General features: G+C 42.9%; 1 long non-coding RNA gene across 1 annotated transcript; it reads right to left on the minus strand.

Annotated features, from left to right (window-relative positions):
- Positions 1 to 4,526: 4,526 nt before the first annotated feature.
- On the minus strand, positions 4,527 to 7,446 carry LOC136624871 (uncharacterized). The gene is made up of 2 exons (XR_010792465.1): positions 7,375 to 7,446; positions 4,527 to 4,854 (listed from the first exon to the last, which is right to left on the minus strand). It is a non-coding gene; the product is annotated as an uncharacterized lncRNA (long non-coding RNA).
- Positions 7,447 to 8,163: the final 717 nt, after the last annotated feature.

Here is an 8,163-nt window from a genome sequence, read left to right on the forward strand (position 1 = left end):
CCGCCGCCGGCACCCGAACCTTTGGTCTCGAGCGGGCAGGTACTCGCTAAAGGCAATGCTCACTCGAGCAATTGCCTTTAGCAAGTATACTCGCTCATCTCTAGTACATATGTTTTCTCTGGTGAATGACTCTCCCACCTGGATAAATCCATTCATGTTGTGCGGAGGGCATGAAGGTTCTTGGGGACCCAAAACCAAGTGCATGGAAGGGGTCGTCTTATAGGTAAATGAACTGACGGGCCATTGAGGGTGCATTTACATGGACGTTTGTCATGAGATGAACAGCAATCACGTGGGAAAAGAACCCATTGATTTTATGGTTGCATTTACATATACAATTTTTCTCTCAGCGCTGCCATGTGAGAAAAATGGTAATATGTCCATTTCTGGGCAATTCTGTTGAAGAGTCGCCCATTCTTCTCTATGGGAGCAGGAAAAAAATGCATCGTGCTTGCATGTACATATGAGTTTCATTTGAGTGCAGTGCATTTTTGCTGCAATGGGCTACCTACACACGGGTGAGCGCGATATCAGGCTGTGAAACTTGTGCGATATACCCGCATCCGAGGATCAGCAAGTGCTTCCCCTTGTTTTGAATAGAAAACCTCGCACGCCATGCAATGTTTTCCTGCCTCATTGAAAACAATTGGCGATGCGTTCCAAGAAGCGTGCTGCAAAAAAAAACAAACATGTATATGTCTTTATTCAAAAGAATGGGGTTTGTATTCTTGCGAGATTTGTGTCTCACAAAGCTCTCGCACGATTATCCTGGCTGTGTAAAAGCGGCCCTAGCGAATAATGTGCATTTTTCATGTGTGTAAAAACTGCAAGTACAGTGATGTGAGTGCAATGTAATTTTCTAGCAAAACACATCGCATAAAGATTACAGGCTTGCAAGTGCAATATTGGTCTGAGTTTCTCAGACTGATATTACACTCGCTTGTATAAATGCACCCTGAAGTGAATGGGATCTTTGCCTGTAACACCAAATCTTACCACTGCAGTGGATACGGAGCTGTCTGCTTCCTGCAGAAATAAGCTCAATGCAGGACCACATTGGCCCAGAAAACTGCTGAACAGTGGAGTTCCTAGGCAGCAGACCTGAACCATCTACTATTGATGGTCTATAACAAAAAGCGTCCATCAATAGTTTACAAGGGAAAAACACCTTTAGGCTACCGTCACACATGCGATTTTTAGCGCAGCATTTTAAACGCTGCGGTAATCGTGGCACAGTGCTCCAATTGATTTCAATGGGGCCTCTCAGACTTGCGCTCAAAAACTTTTCAACCGCTGTCTGCTCTATATTGGCGTGTTTTCACACTTTTTAATGCATTTTATCACCCATCACAATGATGGGGTGCATTAAAAAAAGCTATGTTGAACGCCGTAAGCTGCGTTTGAAAATGGGGTAAAAATTGCGGCAAAACGACGCAAGCAAAATTGCTGCATTTTTAAAATGAAGCCAGTAGACCAGGGGTGTCAAACTTATTTTCACCGAGGGCCACATAAGCCTTATGGTTGCTTTCAAAGGGCCAATTGTACCAATTGTAATTGTAAGACTGCATAGTAATATTGGCCCCAGTAGTAATAAGATCTCCAACAGTGGCCCCAGTAGGAACAGAGTCCTCCAGTAGTAATAATGACCCCCGTAGCAGGCGCAGTAGTAATAGCCCCCCCCCCCCCGTATATTAACATTTTCCACAAGACTTCTGCACTATTCAGCAATTCCAGCAACCTTATTGGTTGTTTAGTGAATCAGCCAACCCAGACAACCAATCACTGTGAATCAGCCAACCCAGACAACCAATCAGGTTGCTGGAATTGTGAATCAGCTAACCCAAGTAACCAATCAGGTTGCTGGAATTGCTGAAAAGTGCAGAGGTCTTGTGGAAAATGTTAATATGCCCCCCTTCTCCCAAAAAAGCTTTCTCCAGTTGTAACCCCCCCCCCCCCACTCCCCCAAGGTATCTCCAGTAGTAATAGGGTCCTCCATAGTGGCCCCAGTAGTAATAATGACCCCCTATGTGTCTCCAGTAGTAATAGGGTCCCTAATACTGGCCCCAGTAGTAATAACTGACCCCCGTAGTAGTTCCAGTAATAATAGCGGCTTCACTATTGGCCTTGGGCCGGGAAGCATTCCTCTCACCTAGCCCGCAGTTCTCGACCAGTACTGACAGCCACTGCGACCACTTACCTCTCCTATTTGCTGTCTGCGCTGCATACAGGACGGCACATGTAGACACCGGGGAGAAGAAGTCGTCAGCAGTAACAGACTTTGCACTGCTGCCAGAGCTGCAAGCCTGTTAGGTTGCTGCATGGCTGGTAGGGCACACAAAATGAGATAGTGGGCCGTAAGTTTGAAATGTGCGCAGTAGACAATTAGCTAATATTTTCATGTATGACGACTGATAAAGTTGAAAACTTGATTAAAAGCCATGTCCAGCTAGAAATTATGCTGCATCCCACAATTTTCTACTTATTAAAAAAGCTAACATTGTCATTGTTACAACTTATGTACGAGTGGTTCACTGAACTTCCCAAGACTTCAAAATTAAAAGGGCTGTCTGGGTTTTTTACTATTGATAGCCTATCCTCAGGATAGGTCATTAATAGTTGATTGGTGATGGTCATCCACTCAGGATCTCTTCCAATTAGCGGATTGCCAGGTCTGCTGTAAGTGAGGACAGCGCTGGAAGGAGACTGCACTGACAACATTGCAGTGGCCCAATTTAGTATTACAGACACAGCTCACATTGAAATCAGTGGGAGCTGTGCCTGTAGTAATAAACCAGGCAGCTGCACAAATGGACAGTGTCATCTGCTCCCAGCACTGTCCTCACTGACAGCAGGCCTGGCAATCAGCTGATTGGTGGGGATCCTGAGCAGGAAATTCCTGCCTATCAATTATTGATGACCTACCTTGAGCATAGGTCATTGATCATAAAAGTACTGGCCAACCCCTTTAAGCAGTGATGCATCACACTCTGGCTAATATATGAGGGTACTGAAAATAAACTAGAATATATAGGATATGGCGGGCTTAGCAACAATAAAAGTCCATGAGAAAGTATCCTAAAGTGGGTTTACCACCAGATGGTTTCTCATGATTCTCTTCCACAGCTCAGGCATGTACAGCTTTAGGCGTCCGCCCGCTTCTAGCCAACTATGCAGCAGGAAGTAATCTGATTCTTATTAGAAAGCACATTAAAGTTAATATACAACCACAGAATGAAAGCTGCTCGACCTCTGTCAGAGCTGCCAACCAAATGTGGTTTTTCAAACCAATCTTATCAAGCGTATCCACAGTGAACTCAATACCGGAACTCAATACTCACATTTCAGTTCTGCAGCATAATTACCCAAGATCGTCTGGGATATCAGTTCATACAAATGTTTCACAGGTAAAAGGTAACTCCACCCAAAATTCTTTGTTTATCTGTCACATTGGTCATTTGTCCTCAATTTACCTATGTAGCTTTTTCTTATCCTGGTATATTAGGTTCTGACATATTACCAGATACCAGAGCTGTGTGGAGGAGGAGAACGAAGGCAAATGTTGTACGAGCGGCTCTTGTTCTGGTGGACTTCAGGTATCCTTCTATGGAGTTCTTGAGGCTCCATGCCACAGAGTCGTAGATACTCACTGTGCCTCAAGGTCAGGTTATCATTGGCGCACTAGGAGCACTGGCTCCAGGCCTCATGATATCCGTCCTTCAGGGAAACCCCCGGCGGCCCACTCTTCGTCAGGCTAAGGGAGGCCACAAAAAGATGAGTAGGTAGGGTTCTTTTTTTCACCAGCACCGAAAGGGATTTATGATCTATTGGAGTATAAAAGGGCCAAGTTCATTACCACATAGGGCAGAAAATGTGCGCGGTATTACTGCCTATGAGGGCATTATTATTTATGGGGGCAGAAAAGACAGCATTACTCATTATGGGAGCATAACTACTCATGGGGACAGAAAATGCAGCCTTATTACTATGGGGGCAAAAAAAAAAGACACTTTTAGGGCTCATCCCCACGAACGCATTTTCACCGTGTACTACACACGCAATGTACGCTCACATAATACACGGTGAATGGAGTCTATGAAAGTACATTGATTTTCTTTGATCCATTCACGTTTGCGTATATATACATTGCATGTAATACGCGCGTGAAAAAGAACACAGTGTATTATTAGGTGCGTACAGCCTTATTGTTCTCTATGGATTGCGTATTCAAAGCTGTCCATATGCAATACATTGCCTATGTGTGGCCTTGAATGTGCAATGTACTCCCTATGTTTTCAATGGGGCTGGCGCTGCTGCCACCAGCCTCATTAAAAACAATGGGCGATATTGCACAATCTTCTTTGCGATGCGAGGTTACAGTGAAAACATCACTAAGGAGAATGAAACTATTGGAAATCATTGGTTTCACCATCATGTGTTTTCACTCGCTCTCGCATCGCAGGGAAGTCGTGTCGCCAGTGGGTGTGAGCCCTTACACAGATTTCAACAGAAGAAACGGAGGACACAGATTTATCTGAAGCGCACTTTTAATTCCAGGCCTCGTCAGAGTCTACACACATGGGATGGTACGTGTTTTCATTATTATGGCCTGCGTGGTCACAGAAATCAAAGTAAACAAAATAAATTCCAAAATGTGCAGAAGCAATAAATAAACTATTACATTTAAAATGTATAAATTAGAAAAAAGTCCACTGAATCATTCTGGAAATGGGCTAAGAAAACTGGCAGCAATTTTGTTGTCCATCTGTCGCAGGCGAATACAGATGTTCCTTCCTGCTATCACCTCAGATCCAGCACGGAAATTTTTGCATCTTTTACAATCACATGTCTGCAAGTCTGTATTCATAAATAGGGAAAAAACTCACTTATTGCGCTCCGTCAAACCGTAACAAGATAGAGGAATCTTACTTGTTGAGGGGTGCCTGGACTCCTGGCACCCCCAATCCAAGGAAGCAGAAAAAACTCCAATGGAGCAGGCGTATTCTTCATAGGTCGATTTATTTCATATAAAATGATTAGATTGGCGCTGCAACGCGTTTCGGCTTCTGTCAAGCCTTTTTCAAGCATGTTTAAAAAAACGCTAAAAAATAGAGGCAAAATGCTAATTTTTAGCATTTTGCCTCCCAAAAAATGCAATAAAATTGATCAAAAAAACCATATATTACCTAAAATGGTACCAATAAGAACTACAGCTCGTCTCGCAAAAAATAAGCCATCATAGAGCTCCGTACATAGAAAAATAAAAAAGTTATAGGGCTTTGAATGCAGCGATAGAGAAAATAAAAAAGATTTCCAAAAAAGGGGTTTTTATTGCAAAAAAGTGGAAAACCCTAAAACAAGTATAAGAATTTTGGTATCGTTGTAACCGTACCGACCCGCAGAAAAAATGTACTGTGTAATTTAAGCTGCATGATTAACGCTGTAAAAAAAAAAAAAAAAAAATCTATGGCAGAATTGATGCGTTTTCCCTCCCTGTTATCATAAAAAAAATAATAAAAGTTTTACGATATAGTCTACGTACCCAAAAGTGGAACCCATAAAAACTACAGCTCGCCACGCAAAAAACAAGCCCTTATACGGCCGTGTCGACGGAAAAATAAAAAAGTTATGGCTTTTAAAAAATGGAGATGAAAATCCGCCAAAAATCGTTGCGCCCTTAAGCCCAAAATAGGCCATGTCATTAAGGGCTTAAATGCTTAGTGCCATTGAAAAATACAACTCATCCCGCAAAAAACAAGCCCTCATACAGCGACGTTGATGGATAAATAAAGGAACCACGATTTTTTAAAAGGGAGTAGAAAAAAACAAAAATGGAAAAAAGCAAAAAAGCTCCGTCACTAAGGAGTTAAAAAGTTAATAGGTCTAAGAATGTGATGATGAAAAAAAACTCTGAAAAATTAGTTGGTCATTAAGGTGCAAACAGGCTTCGGTACTAAGGGGTTAAAGGCCTCAGTGTGTCATTGACAGCAAACACTCCATTATTTCTTTAATGTGGTCATCTCCTCTCCACTTGTTACATGTGACGAGCTTGTAAATGGGCACCTGCATGTAACCTCTTCTTCCTACTGTATGTCAGAAATGGGCATTAGAAGAGGAACTCCCAGCAGGAGTGATTTGTAACAGACTATATACCGTGTTTCCCCCAAAATAAGACACTGTCTTATATAAATTTTTGACCCCAAAAAGGGACAGTATTTTATTTTCGGGAGAGGAGTGGGGGGTGTCTTATACTCACCTGGCCTGTGGCATCTGGGTCAATCGCGCTGGACTCTGGCACTGCGGCAAGCTGCAATGTAATCCTCCGCATTGACACAGCTCTCTTTCTGGTGACGTGGCTTTGAATACCCCTCCTCCAGCAAGTTAGTGCTGTGATTGGCTCACGAGTGCTGCTGGCTCAGCCAATCAGAGCCACAACTCAATGAACCAATCACAGCCATTCAGTGATGTCATTCACTGAATGGCTGTGAATGATCGAGCGACGGCTCTGATTGGCTGAGCCAGCGACGCTCGTGATTCAATCACAGCACTCGCTTGCTAGGGGCAGGGTATTAAAAGCCTTGTCACTAGAAAGAGAATGCTGTTTCAACACTGAGGACACAGCAGCCTGCCGGAGCCCAGCGCGAGCGGCTCAGATGCCAGCGGCTAGGTGAGTATTGCTGTATTTTTTTTAATGTAGTTTAGCTAGGGCTAATTTTCAGAGGAGAGATATTTACCCCCTTCTCACCCCCCAAAATGAAATCTGGGGTAGAGCTTATTCTTGGGGAAACATAGTAGCATCATTAAAAGAGTTGTTCATGATTGGAATACACAGCGTCACCTTTAGTTCATAGGGTTGTGTCTGGTATTGCAGTTCAGCTCGCATTCACTTCAGTGGAGTGCAGCTGCACTACCACACACAACCCTATGGACAAGGGTGGCACTGTGTTTGGAAGAAAGCAGCCATGTTTTTCTAACTCTGGACAACCTCTCTAATCTCTGTATAAGCAATGCACATTTAGACAAAGATGATTCACGTGCATCAATGGGGGAAAAAAATCTAATTTGGGGAGGACACATTACTTACATGAATCAATGCTCAGAGAATAAGATTTGGAACAGGCTGTGTATAAGTGAATAATGCTTTATGAAGTATGAAGATATATTTGTCATTTACCTGAAAAATGACCCCACACAATTTCACAGTGTGTTACTTAGCAACTCAATATGGCGCTACAAGACTCAGCAGTCCCTGCCACTTCAGCCGTCACAGTATTACCAAGTATTAGCCATTCAGAACATGAATTTTTCTCTCCTTTCTCCTATAGGTAGATGAACACATAACTTTCTAATGAATATAATTTACTTGGATTCACTTACATTGAATTGCCTTGGTTCTTTACTGTGAGGATGAAACCCTTTCTTTTTACACCCAGAAACTTCCAGCATGCCGAAAGATTCCAGTACTGTAGAAGTGAAAGAGGACAAATAAAGACACAAACTTACCAGCACATTTAGTAGGAATGGCTAGAAAGCTGAAAAATAAGGTAATGGAATATACTCAAGTATACCCATGCACATCCCCCTGAACCATTCACTGAAGGGCTACATTGTGTCCAATGCAATGTGAAAAATCAGCTTCCAGTGCACAGATTCCTATTGGCTAGCTTGCACAATAGCAGAAATCACTCTGCCACCCATGTACAAGAGGATACAGTGGGACTGAGCTACTGAGCAGCTGGAACCACTAGCACTGAACATATTAGGTGGACATGACTTAATTCTTTTCCTGGTTCTAAGAATTGGTGGAAGATGCAGGTAGGGGACAAGTGCAAAAGTCTAATAGGTGGTTTAATTTTTGCTTTGAAAAAGTATGTTGAAGGATGCAACAGTCTGAACAGTAAGTCAAAAGTCATGAAAGAACTAGCTAAGAAGCAGCTCAGCACCAGCAAGTGATGGCTTAGCAACCAGAGGCAAAACTCTTGGTGAGCAAAATGATAACTTGCAAAAGACTTTTACAAGGACAAAAGAAGGCAATGGGTGTGAATGTGCACAGCAATCTGTCAGACTTTCAAACCACACAAGGACTTTACTGGTGGACATCGCAGGAACAGAGCAGCGGGTGAGTATAAAATTACATTACCCGGCTCACCGTCAGCTACCTAAACT

This window comes from Eleutherodactylus coqui, chromosome 4 (genome assembly GCF_035609145.1).
Source record: "Eleutherodactylus coqui strain aEleCoq1 chromosome 4, aEleCoq1.hap1, whole genome shotgun sequence".
NCBI lineage: Eukaryota > Metazoa > Chordata > Amphibia > Anura > Eleutherodactylidae > Eleutherodactylus > Eleutherodactylus coqui.